General features: G+C 46.2%; 1 pseudogene; it reads left to right on the top strand.

Moving 5' to 3' along the window:
• LOC104738400 lies at positions 1,703 to 13,574 on the top strand (annotated as a pseudogene).

Genomic DNA, 14,133 nt, shown 5'->3' with positions numbered 1-14,133 from the left:
AGGCAAGCACCGCGGGCGTGGTACAACCATCTTTCCACCTTTGCTCGAACCATCGGCTTCACACAGAGCAAGTATGACACGTCGCTGCTCATACTTCAAGATGGCTCAAACTATGCTTATTTACTGCTCTATGTCGACGATATTGTGCTCACGGCCTCTACCTCTCGCCTTCTCCATTGGATCATTGCTAAGTCAACGCAACTCCAACGGTTTATTTCTCAATCAACAAAATTATGCAACTGACATTCTCCATCGAGCGGGTATGACGGGTTGCAATCCTTGTCTAACACTGGCGGATACGAAGTCCAAGCTTGCCAATGTTGATGGCCCTCTGGTTTCCGATCCGACATTGTATCGTAGTTTGGCTGGGGCGCTTCAGTATCTGACCTTCACGCGACCAGACATTGCATTTGCCGTTCAAAAGGTCTGCTTGTTTATGCATGATCCACGGGAGTCTCATCTCCAGACACTTAAGCGTAATCTTCGCTACGTTAATGGCACTATTCGACATGGCATTCATATTTACCGCTCCTCTCTCACCGGTTTGATTGCTTATTCTGATGCTGACTGGGCCGGTTGCCCCTCTACCCGTCGTTCGACCTCCGGGTATTGCGTCTTTCTGGGTGAAAACCTCATATCCTGGTCCTCTAAGCGCCAACATACCGTCTCTCGTTCGAGTTCGGAGGCTGAGTATCACGGTGTCGCCAATGCCTTCTCCGAGGCCACTTGGTCACGCACTCTTCTGTGTGAAATGCACATTCCACTCCACCGTGCCACTATCGTCTACTATGATAATGTCTCCGCTATCCATTTATCGTCCAATCCTGTCCAACATCAGCGTACTAAACATGTGGAGATTGATATTCATTTCGTTCGGGAGAAAGTCGCTCTTGGCCATGTCCGTGTCTTGCATGTCCCTTCCGCACGACAGTTTGCTGATATTTTTACCAAGGCTCTCTTCTCCAGTGTTTCTTGACTTCGGACACAGCCTCAGTGTCCGTCAACCGCCGCTCAGTCTGAGGGGCAGTGTTAGATGAAGATATACATAAATCTTCTTAGGATATATTTAGATCTCCTCAATGTATATCTATTGTATATTTGGATATATCCAACCAATGTAGTATATATACATAAGTCATGAATACAATGCTCCTTACAGAGTTTTACCTTTCTATAATCTTAAACAAGTAATGTAAGCTTTTCAATTCACATTTCTCAAATGGATCCAAGATTGATCACCGGTGCGCAAATCAGAATCATAGATTATATGTATAAATAACGGGTCCATCCGCTAAAGAATGTGTGAAGAGAACTTTTTCAAAAATTCATCAGATATTTAAATACAATATCAAAAAATGTTTATAAGATAACCGTTTTTTAAAATGTAAAATCTTTGGATTGTTTTATTTGCCACAAAGTACAAATGAGGAGATTGGATTGTAAAATTAAAATCTTTGGATAGAGTCATTTTTCAAGCGAAGACTTTTTTTTTAAAACAAATGATGTGTCATTTTCTGAGTTCTCTTAGTGTCTATTGGGTTAGGAAGTTTAGCCAAGCAAACAACAAATGCTTACCTTAAACTAATGATGGGTTGTTAAGTTCACATGATATAATAATGATGAGTCAAGTTCAACAAATCCATATATAAAACAAGTAACGTATGTTTTTAGATTGAGCAAAAACATAATACACACTTACCAAATGAATCTAAGATTGATCACTGCCGCTCAAATCAGAAGCATAGATGACTTGTATACTCTAATTCATAAGGATTAGTACATTCTTGAAGCCATTGATGTCGTACCATTCATCAACACTCCTCTTCATGTAGCTTCTGCTTATGGGAACCTTGCGTTTGCTAGAAAAATTAACACATATGGGTTGAGTCCATTGCACCTTGCTATAGAGAAAGGCCAAACTCGGTTAACTCTCGGTTTTCTCAAACTTGATCCCGACCTAATTTGTCTTCGAGGAAATGAAGATATACACTTTTCCCCCCTAAGTTCTTGTGATTCCACAATAGTTCAAGTATCGGCCAAATGACCATGTAATTTAAGATATTAGTTGTTTGGTAGTTTGAATTTGCGGTGTTTCTCATTCTACTAGGCCAAACAATGTGTTTGGTCCGGTTAGTACCCAATGGACTAAATTAATGAGGGGTTGTGTTTTATATTGGTAATAGGGTACGACGTCGTTTCTTATGTTAGTAAAAAGAGGAGAAATTGACCTTATGACAGAGTTCCTTTTGGTTTGTCCCGATTGCGTCAGAGATGTGAATGTGAACGGTAAGACCGCTCTACACATTGTTGTTTTGAAAGATAGATACGAAGAGCTTGAAGTACTTGTGGGATGGGTGCAAAGACTGCGTCATATGGATGCTAAATCACTAGAGACGCAAGTGTTGAACAGACGTGATGGAAACGGTAACACGACCTTGCACATAACAACGTATCAAAAGAACATCAAGGTAATAAAGTTTTTCTAGGATCTCCAGCGGTTAACCGAAACATCCATAACCGGAATGGTTTAACCGCTCTAGATATCTTGCAAAACCAGAGACATAATAACAATAATAAGACTAGAGAAATCAAATAAACCATTCGTAAGTCAGGAGGCAAAAGCGCAACCTCTCTACCAAAGTCAAAGAAAGTGTCAGAAATATTGAAATCACCGATTATTTTCAAGAAGCATTTGTTCACAGACGCAGCTCGATACAGGAATCAAATATCAGATGGATCACGTAGTGCTCTTCTAGTGATAGTCGTGCTGATAATCACAACTACTTATATGATATAGCACTTCAACCACCAGGTGGTGTGTACCAAAGCAATGCTGAAGAAGGTAGTAGTACTACAAGTAACAAGAGTGTTAGTACGGTTGTGATGAACGAGAGTTATTTCTATGTTCTAGGGTTGTGAATAGCATGGCTTTCGAAGGAGCGTTTTTAATGGTGTTTTGCTTTTTACCATGTTTGTACTAGGGATTGCACAACACTAATAAATAAGATTTCGGGGAAAATTTGAGCTGGTTCTTTTATTAACGAGATAATTCGAGGTCGTCACAAACAAAGAGCCAAGATTAAGTTCGTCAGTTCACAAAAGAACTAACAAACAGAATAATGACGAACTCGAGAGAGCTCAGAAGTGGAAATGGATTACACAGAAAACAATAACAGATTTCGATCCAAAGTATTGCTCTCCAGGTAAAGTCTGGAAGTCAGGATGATGATCCCAATAAATGCTCTCTTCTTTCATAGGCGACTGTTGAGCTAGAGTTCTCTAGGGTTTCCATCGTGAATTCCCGAGATTGCCCTTTGCAGGAATTAATGGACTTGTTTCTAAGTTTATCGGGCCGAAATCACAATTAGCTTGTCTTGCTGGGCCTAATGGCATATTGGACGCAGCCCATATCCAACAATAGTCCCCCCTTAGTCCGGAGAGCAGCAATTCTTCTGCGATCGGAGGGCATGTTTGAATTATCTGTTAATATGCCTGCTCGGCACAGATCATTTTGGGTTGCCCCTGAGGAGAGAAATTGCTATAGTAAATCTTCTGTAAATGTCGGGCTCATCTTTCGAGGGATACCGGGAATATCCAGCGGTCTTTACTTCAAGTGCGGTTTTTGATGAATTTCCCGAAAAAGAGCGGGTTGCAGATCGAGGTGACGGATTTTCACAGTATAATTTCTGTTTTATTTACTTATTTATGTATCCTCACTCTTTTATTTTTTCTTCACTTCCTTCCTCTTCATAAAAGGTAAATTTTGTCTCTCTTTACTTTATGTTTGTGCTTCTTTCACTCTTCTTCTCTCTTTTGTTTGCACATTCCGAAACCCTAGTCGCCGCTCTTCCATATTAATCTTCGGCGGCAGCGTCGATGGTCGACCATCAGCGCGGTTCTTCTATTGATGATCGGCATAGCGCCAATGATATGGAACTAGATGGAGATCGCCGTGTTGACTCAAATTCGAATAGACCCGATCAATCTCATTGTTTGGCATCAAGGGTCGCGGCTGGAGAGAATGATCTGGGTGAGGTCGGCAGATTTGGTAATTCGGACAATCGGCCGGTTGGGATTGCTTTTGAGAGCGGCCAGTTAGGTCGGCGAGGGGATGAGGTCGGCGATATTCTGGCGGGAGCGCCCAGATCTGGTGACGTCGGCGGCGACGATGGCTTTCATGGGGTCGAGAGAGGCGAATTGGATAAGGAGGGGGTCGGCATTGTTTTCAAGAGAAGAGATCGGCAAAAGGAGAATGATTTCTCAAGTGTTGTTTTCGAGGGAGATGATTCGACCGACCGTCGGGTCGTGGTCACCGCGTGTATGGGCGGCATGTCCTTAATTGAGGTCGGGGATTCTCGGGTGAGAATGAGCAGACATCATGAAATCGATCTCCGAGGGTGGCGCGATCTTGTCGATGATGGCGCTGATCCTCATGGGTTCGGTGTTCCTTCGAGCGAACTCGCGATGGGTCTTGCGAGTGGTATGGTAGTTTGGCGAGGGGATATCGACATTAGCGGTAATGGGCTCGGCACTGATAAGCTCGACAGTGGTGAGATCGGCGGTCGTCGAACAAGGTTTGCCAATTTGAGATCGGCGAGATCCATGGTCGTTCATGGCTCCTCTTCTTTCGAGGTCGGCTCTGGTTCAAGTGAGAGAGGTCGTCGAGAAGACGAGATCAGGAGTGGAGATCGGCGGAGGAATGTAGATTTAGTGGGTGGAGATCGCTATGCCGAGGTGAGACCTTGTGAGATTGCGGATGACGCTGAGGTCGGCATTGGAGCTTCCGGAGGTCGACTTGATGGTTTCGGGAATGTTCGTCATGAGATTGATGCCGAATCTGATGATGGCGATACCGATCTCATGATGGGAGGTCGTGAGGTCGGCTTATCTTGCAGAAAGGAAGGCCATCCTTCAATTTCCATCGCATGTGTGTGGTAAAACTCTTGTGGGAAACCAACGTGCTTTCTCCAAAGAGTATGATGCTAATAAAGATGTTTTTGATGGTGTTAGTATCGACATTGGAGCAGAGTGTGGAGATCTTAACAGTTTGGCCAACGATTACAATTTTGATGATATTCTTGAGTTTAGCGAAGACAGCGAGAGTGGCTCTGGTGGGAGTCTTATGGACGTTGTCCCAGCTGAGGATGCTGGTCCGAGTTCAGCTATTTTGGGCCTTAGTGTTATTCCGGTTGTTTCCGATATTGATCTTATTGTTGGTCCGACCAATCGTGGTCCCTCATTGTGCACGTCGGATACTATTGTTGCAATGGTGCAATGGAACAAGATGCCCGAGGGGTTGGTTTTCCGGGTTCTTTAACCTCATGAACGCCCTTGGACGCCCCCAGCAGGTTTCACCGCGCTCTATGAGCATTACTTTACTGATTGTGGTCTTTGGTTCCCTCTACCAGAGTTTTTGACGCGTTATTGTGCGAGTCGCAAGATAGCTATCTCTCAGCTTTCTGTGGGAGGTATCCGTAACGCGGCTGGTTTGGCGATACTTGGTATCAACTGTGGTGTTGAGGTTGATTTGCATTTTCTTGAGGAAGCCACCAAGTTTATGAAAGTCAGAGGTAGTCCAGGATAGATCTACACTAGTGCCAAATCAGGCCACCAGATCGTCCTCGGGGCTAAAAAGAAGATTCGTCATTCGCAGCGTTATTTCTTCTTTGTTAGGCTGGACGAGCTTTCAGTTGATAGTCTCGATATGTTTTATGATACAGAGTGGAACATGTTTCTCGGTAGCTTCATTGTTTCTCATTTATAGTTGTTTGATCCTCCTTGATTGGTTTTTGACCCTTTCTTTGTTTTGGTTAATGTTTTGCAGATCCTGTCGTTCGCTTGCGCCCACATCCTCCATGTTTCTTTGATAATCTCAGGAAGATCAGAGCAGCGACCTGCAGGTGATGTGAGGTCGGCGGAGGTGGTTTCTGCTTGTGCCAACAAGAGGGCTGTCACGGTTCCTGCTGCTGCTTCGCGCGCACAGAAGAAGTCGCGTGGTGAGACTTCTGATGCCTTAGCGATTGTCGTTGCTGATTCTGGGTGTCCCACTCTGACGAGGAAGAGAGCTTCTCATGGCGAGGTGGTTGTTCCTGAGCCTGAGTCATCCAAGAGATCTAGGAGGGATGGCATACCGCGCGATACCACTTTGATTGATGATTCGTTCTCCTTCTCTTACAAGACGAAGGATGAGTTGTTCATCAACAACAGAGCTGCTAGCGGCGAGCTTGCTAGCAAGGTTCGCGGCTCCTTTGATCTGATTCCTCCTGTGAGTTCTCTCTATGATCCTGCGTTGTATCGATCGTGGGCTCGGAAACACTTTCAGGTTTGTATTCTTCTTTATGCTTTGAGTTAATTTTTACAGTTGCTACCTTGATTCCTTGCTTCTTACGTTTCATCACTACTTACGTTTCAGGATTGTGGGGGTGTGAACCGCATGGTTGTCTCGTACGAGCGTCGCATTGCCGATCTGGAAAAACAACTTGCTGATTCTCGCACTTCTGAGCCATCTAGGAGGTCGGCTGAGGAACTTTGCTAGGATCTTGACAAGGAGCGAGGGGTTTCTGCTGCTCTCACGAAGCAAGCCACCGGTTTCAGGAGGTAGGTGGCCAATCTCAAGGCTTCTCTCGATGCTTCCCGCTCTCGTCTCGAGATTGACAAAGTGTCGGTGTCGAGATTGCTGGCTATAGGTCCCGTATCGAGAGGATGAGAAGGCACATCATTGACAACAGAGCGGCGAACGAGTCCCTTCTGACATTGAGCCAGGTGATGGGTGAAGGATGGTACGGTTATTCCATCGAAGACTCTGCTTGGGTTGGAGGTTGATGCGAAGATGTGGGAGGACATCCTTCATGAGAGCTCGTTTATGTTTCTAACTGAATTTTTTATTATTTTTTTAGTATAGTTGTGCCTTGTGACGGGCTGCCTACGTACCCTTAGAAAGGGATCAAGCCATTCGTATTTCATATTGCAAAGGGAGACCTCGGTTGTACGAGTCCGTCTTAGCGAGATGTCCAGCTCTTACATCGACTCCTTGGCAAAGGGAACGATTTAAAACGTGTTTTTTCTAATGGTAATAACGTTTCAGGTTTGCGGAATTCCATAAACGCGGATTCGGAGTGCCATCCAAGGTGAGGAGCTGGTAGACGCCAGGAGTGACGATCTTAGAAATTAGGTAAGGACCTTCCCAATGGGCGTCCACCTTTCCTGCATTTAGCTCGGCGGTGTTCTCGAAAACTTTTCGGAGAACGAGATCACCTTCGTCGAAGTGGCGTTGCTTGTAGTTTTGGATCCAAAGAAGTGCTTTGCCGCGCTCCTCTTCTAGAGTGTCAAGAGTATCAAACATCATTTCGGAATTCAGAGTAGGATCATGCACGAGCATGGAGCATCGCAGTGTTGGCACGCCAATTTCTTCAAGTGCAAGGGCTTCCATCCCGTGCGCGAGGGAGAACGGGGTTCGTCCTGTTGATCGGGTCGCTTCTTAAGCCCATCGATGAGAGTCTTATTGGTTGCATCAGCTTGGCCATTACCTTGTGGGTAGCGGGGCGTAGATTTGCTCAGGCGAATTCTCCACTTCGCACAGAAACCCTCAAATTCCAATGAGGTGAACTGCGTGTCATTGTCAGTGACAATTTCATATGGAAGTCCATGCCGACAGATAATGTTTTTCCAAACAAATTTATGGATTTGTTTCGCTCCTATTTTCGTAAAAGCTTCAGCCTTGGCCCACTTGGTGAAATAATCTGTCACGATGAGGATGTATTTCTTTTGACATGATGGGGAGGTATCCGACAATGTCTATTGCCCACCTCATGAAGGGGTATGGAGGCGAAGTAGTTCGCAGAAGTTCGGTCGTCGCGTGGATGAAAGGAGCATGGCGCTGATATTTCTCACATTTTGCAACGAACTTCTCGCAGTCATAGTTCATGGTCGGCCAATAGTGTCCGTTGGTGCGAATGCGCAGTGCGAGCGCGTGGCCGCCTGAGTGATTACCGCCGGCGCCCTCTTGAACCTCTCTCATCACATTATCAATTTCGTTGGGACTGACGCAAGCCAAAAGTGTGCCAGATGCGCTCCAGCGAAAGACTTCTCCGCGGTATAGTGTATAATGCGCGTAGTGAGTTCGAAGGCGTCGGGCTTCCCACTTGTCGGATGGGGCAATGCCGTCTGCGATGTAACCACGGATTTCATCCTGCCAATCGTATGACCGATCATGGTGTTCGGAGCTAGTCTGTGTTTGCGACGATGATGCTTGTCCTTAAGGAGGTGACACTTGTTCTTGGGAGAATGACTCTAGTCCTTGAAGAGGTGACACTTGTTCTTGGGATGATGACGCTTGGCCTTGTTCGACAAATACGTGCTCGACGGACTCTAGCTCGGCTGAGCACTCAACAGATGTTGGTAGTGAACTAGCCGATGGTTCGACGATAAGCAGTGTGAGCACGGGAGTGCCGTCATCTGTTCTTTGTCTTTTCGAGACTTGACAATTGGAAGTCTCATCTTGCAGAATCTTTTTCTTTTTTAAATCTTGGGTTCGGCGTTCACAGGGAGATTGATGCTTGGTTGATCTATGCTTTCAACAGGGATAACTCGACGGAGGTCGGGGTCAGACGTTGACGTCGCTGCGGGGGATTTTTGTTAATTGGAACGACTCGAATAAGCCAGATAGATCTTGGAAAACTTTAAGGTAAGCGTCCATTCGATCATTCCTAGCTTCATAATCACTGCTGAATTGGTGGGTCACCAACTTGTATCTTTTTTACCCTAATTCCGCGTGCCAGTCTCAATCCTGCGATGAAGGCTTCGTACTCGGCCTCATTGTTTGAGGCAGGAAAGGCAAGCCGGAATGATTTCTTGAGCACTTCACCTGTTGGTGAAACTAGGTGTATACCGATCCCGGAGCCGTGTCGGGAGGACGAGTCGTCAACGTGCAATGTCCACTTCTCTTCTCTCGGGGCGCCGGACTCTAGCTCGGGAGAGAGCTCGACTAGGAAGTCAGCAAGTACCTGTAAATTCGCACAAGTGCGATTCTTATACTCAATATTGTACTCGCTTAACTCTATTGCCCCCTTCGCGAGGTGACCTGACTGGCTTGGGCTATGCCGAATGGTTCGCAGGGGTTGGTTAGTCAAAATTTCAACTGTGTGATACTGAAAATACGGACGCAGCTTCCTAGCTGAGATAACTACGGCGTAAGCGAGTATCTCTAACGTGGGATAGCGGAGTTCGGCTCCGTCAAGACTTTTACTAACGTAAAAGATTGGATGTTGTTCTCCCCTATCTTCTTTAATGAGTACACCACTGACTGCCGAGCTGAATACGACAATGAATAGGTAAAGCGTTTCACCCTGACCAGGCTTTGCTAGGACGGGGGGAGTAGCTAGGTAGTTCTTGAGTTCCATGAAGGCGGACTCACACTTGTCGTCCCACTCAAACTTCTTGTTGCTGCGACGCAACTGGTAGAATGGTAGACACTTATCAGTGGGAACGTGAAATAAATCTGTTGAGAGCAGCGATTCGCCTAGTGAGGCGTTGAACTTATCGAGTATTTCGCAGGGACGGAAGGTTTGCAAGCGCCGAGATTTGTTTCGGGTTCGCTTTAATACCCCTCTTGGTGACGAGGTATCCTAGGAACTCTCCAGATGTTACGCCAAACGAGCACTTTGCCGGATTTAGCTTCATGTTATATCTATTAAGTACTTCAAAACACTTAGCGATATTCGAGACATGATCGGCGGCGCGGGTCGACTTGACCAACATGTCATTAATGTACACTTCCATGGTTTATCCGAGCTGCTCGGCAAACATGCGGTTAACAAGGCGCTGGTAGGTTGAACCAGCGTTTTTCAAGCCAAATGGCATAACCTTGTGCATCATAATCTGGTTGTACCCCGAGTATGCATCCATGAACGAAAGAAGTTTGTTCTCCGCGGTGGCCTCAACTAGTTGGTCGATTCGCGGTAGGGGGAAACTATCCTTTGGGCATGCCTTGTTGAGATCAGTAAAATTGACGCACACCCGCCACTTGTCGTTCTTCTCCTTTACCACTACTGGATTGCTTAACCAGTCGAGGTACTTCACCTCTGTAATCGATCCAGCATCAAGCACCTTTTTGACTTCTTCGTTGACGGCAGCAGTGCGCTCTGGACAGAGCTTTCGTCACTTTTATTTGATTGGCTTGAATGTCGGGTCGACGTTGAGCTCTTGGCAGGTTATGCTTGGGTCGATCCTAGTCATGCTGCTCATGTTCCATGCGAAGGTCGTGGTGTTTTTGCATAGGAACTTCACAAGCTCGTCCTTGATAGATTGTGGTAGGTCGGCACCGATCCCCATGCAGCGAGTTACGTTGGAAGGATCGATGTATACTTGGATGACAGATTCTGTGTTCGGGCGAACACGACCATCCCTCTGCTCGGCGGGGTCTGAAATGGCGAACGTCTGGGCGTTGCGTTGCTGCCGTTCGATAATGAAACAGGTTCTCACTACTAGTGACTCTCCTCGTAGTGTAAATATTCCTCTAGAGGTTGGGAACTTTACACACTGATGATAGGTCGATGCCACTGCTTTCATCTTATGCAACCAGGGCATGCGGAGGATAACATTGTAGACAATCGGCTTGTCGATGATGGCGAAGTTGATACAATGCATCATTCCGCCCACATAGACTGGCAACATGATCGTGCCTACTGTCATCACTGTGTCACCGTCGAATCCGGTGAGAGGTTGTACATCGTGCTCGGCCGTCCGTAGATCGACCTCTATTTGGATGAGCACATCCTTAAAGATGACATTGACCGAGCTGCCTGTGTCGATCAAGATTTTGGTGACCACCAGCGGGTCGTTGTGCGGCCCAGTTAGGCCTGCTTCATCAGCCTCATCGAATACGATCGCCTCGGATTTCGTTGTAGGTTGCGTACTTTGAGCTATCAACTCCCGATTCACCTCTAGTCCCCGCTGGTAAGCTTTGATTGATCGGACTGAGTCGCGGCAGGTCGCCAAACCGCCCATGATCATATTGATTCTTCGACGCGGGGCTGGAGCGTTCGTATCTTCAGCCGTCTCGGGGTTTGTTTTGAGAGTTGGGGCCGGAGGCGGCGGCAGAGTTTCGGTTCCGCGTTGTGGCGCTCGAGTTGTGTCGTATTGCCTACTTGGATTTTCGTTCTCAGAATTAAAGAAATGGTTGTCCCTGTGGGCTGCGATTAGTCGTCGCTCGAGGTCGACATCAATTTGGCCCTCTTTGAATTTGTCGAGCAAGATCTGTTGGAGGGTGTATCACTATTTTGTTGAATGCCCCGCTCGCTAGTGGTACTCACAATATTTGTTGCCACCTTTTCCCGATGGGTCTCGAACCCACTTGTTATTCCAAGGCTTTGATGAAGATGCTTAGGGAGCTTGATTACTAACTGCAAACGTTTGAACTTTCTATCCTTTTTCCAACTTTTCGGCGTACTCCTTATCAAAGTGTTGACGAGGATCGTGATGCTCGTCTTGTACCTTCTCCTTTCCTTTCGTCGACTTGGAGGTCGGCGGTTCTGGATGGTTCGTTCTCGATGCTCTCTCTTTGTCGAGCTCGATGTATTTATTAGCACGGTGCAGTGCGTCATCCAGAGTTAGAGGCTCGTGGATTATGATATCCTCCCTAAATCGGGAGCCGTAAACAAGAGCACTACGGAGAGATGAATTCGTTGTATCGTCGGCAATCGAGAGTTTCAAAACGATTCTTTTAAATCTCTCCATGAAATCTCGGAATGATTCATCGTTCTGCTGGAACAAGTTCCAGAGATCAGCATTCGAGGCACCTCGGATTATAAACGTGGAGTGGTGCTGGAGAAAGGCGGTGGTCAGCTCGTGATAGCTCCCTATCGAGTTCGGCGGAAGTCGAGAGAACCACCCTAGCGCTCCATGGGCTAAATCTCGACAAACAAATGGCAGCAACCAGCTTCGTATTCTTCTTCAGTGAAGTGGGCTCGGCTAATTGTGACACTCATTGAAGTTAAAAACGGTTTTAGATCATCCAATCCATTATACAGGGTAAATTTGAACTTGTTCACATAACCGATGCTTGCCGTAAATGGCGAGCGCTGGGCTTCCTCGAGCACTCGATCAAGGTTAGGAGCAGAGCTCGTAGCTCGGTGGACTCTTGAGGAGAGTTCATGCAGCATCGTCTCTAGACGTCGTATGGTTTTGTCTTTGAGATCTCCATCAGACTGTCGTCTCGGCAGTGTCGGAGTCAGCAGACTTCCGCTCCGTCGGCCCTGGCTATATCGCTGCTCGTCAGTTGGCTCCTCTCTTCATCGATCGATGGATTCTACAATTATAGACGTCAGACGGCTTATGTGGCCGTTGTATCGATCTTCCACAAATAGCTGCAGCGGGGGAGGATTCTCGTTCTGCTCGGAAGGATTGCTCTTGTTCCGGCGCTTGCCCCTCCTTCGCTGGAGCCTGCTGATCTGGTTCTGGGAGGCCTCCTGTGCAGCTGAAATCGCCTCGAGTCGTTCATTTGTTCCGTCAAGCCGATCGAGAATGACTTGTATCAGGTCATCAATCCCGCTCCTTTGTACGGGCAAGGCGTTAGGGAGAGCGGCGTTAGGGAGAGCGACATTGGTGAGAGTGGCGACATTGGTGACGAGCTGGTCTGCGGCAGGTCCGGTTTCAGCACGTGTAGCTACAAGAGGCTCAGAGGGCGCGTCGGACGCTGGCGGAGAGATTGTGTTCGGCAGGGAGTCTGCGATTGAGACCGTCGAGGAAGGTAGAGGCGGGACAGTTTGTGTTCTTGTTCGCCCCCATCGTTGCTCCGTTGGCTGTTCGGAAGTGTTGTTGAGATCTTTGCTGGAATTCGTCATGAGTCTTGAATCTTCGTGGTAGTGTGGACCGTCGGTCTTGATTCGTCAAAAAGAAGTGCTCTACTCTTGCCCCACGGTGGGTGCCAATTGTTTGTATTGGGGATTGCACAACACTAATAAATAAGATTTCGGGGAAAAGTTGAGCTGGTTCTTTTATTAACGAGATAATTCGATGTCGTCACTAACAAAGAGCCAAGATTAAGTTCGTTAGTTCACAAGAAAACTAACAAACAGAATAATGACGAACTCGAGAGAGCTCAGAAGTGGAAATGGATTACAAAGAAAACAATAACAAATATCGATGCAAAGTATTGCTCTCCGGGTAAAGTCTGGATGTCAGGATGGTGATCCCAATAAATGCTCTCTTCTTTTATAGGCAACTGTTGACCTAGAGTTCTCTAGGGTTTCCATCGTAAATTCCCGAGATTGCCCTTTGCAGGAATTAATGGACTTGCTTCTAGGTTTATCGGGCCGAAATCACAATTAGTTTATCTTGTTGGGCCGAGTGGCATATTGGGCGCAGCCCATATCTAACATACCAGCTGGAGAAGAATACATATGGGCGTTTATATGGATAAGGGTGCCTCTCCATGTCTCTTACTTGTCTCAATGGCTGTGATATTTCCAGATAAAATGTGGTATTTACCTATCAGTGTAGTGTGGGTGATGTTCGTTGTTTTAGTTAACATGGTTGTGTTTTTCTTGTGGTGGCTTACTTTGATGGTTGTTCTGTAATTTTCGTCAATTACTACTAATAAAAGGGACAATTTGAACCCTCTCAAATAGTCCACCTCAGCTTTTACAAAATCTCTCTCACTAGTTGCCTCCTCATCTCTTCTACTTTCTTTGATTTTTTGGAAAAATAATTTTTTTTTGTGATGCCACGTTAACTAAGCGTTATACTTCTAGATTTCCAAGGAGCATCAATAAGTAACGATCTCTCCACTTCCTTATTCACAATCACAACTCTATATTCTAACCTTTTAGACTTCTATCTTATTGTTTTGTTTGCGTCAGATCTAAATATATATTGATCTTGTGCGAGATGATGGATCCATGGAGTACACAAAGAGGTCCATGTTCTATTGTTTGAGATTAAAATATATTTTTTGCAATGGTCAGGAGTAATCTGGACATGTTCTCCAAAAAAAATATAGGTTGATCAAGTTGGTTGTAGGTTGCATACGATGATGGATGAATCTACGGAACGCCAAATAGGTACATGTACATCAATTGTTTCGTTTGCGTCAGACTTAAAGATATTATGAGCCATGGTGACGACGAATCTGAGACA

The sequence above is a fragment of the Camelina sativa genome, chromosome 13 (genome assembly GCF_000633955.1).
Source record: "Camelina sativa cultivar DH55 chromosome 13, Cs, whole genome shotgun sequence".
NCBI lineage: Eukaryota > Viridiplantae > Streptophyta > Magnoliopsida > Brassicales > Brassicaceae > Camelina > Camelina sativa.
This window is presented reverse-complemented; position numbering and strand designations above follow the sequence as displayed.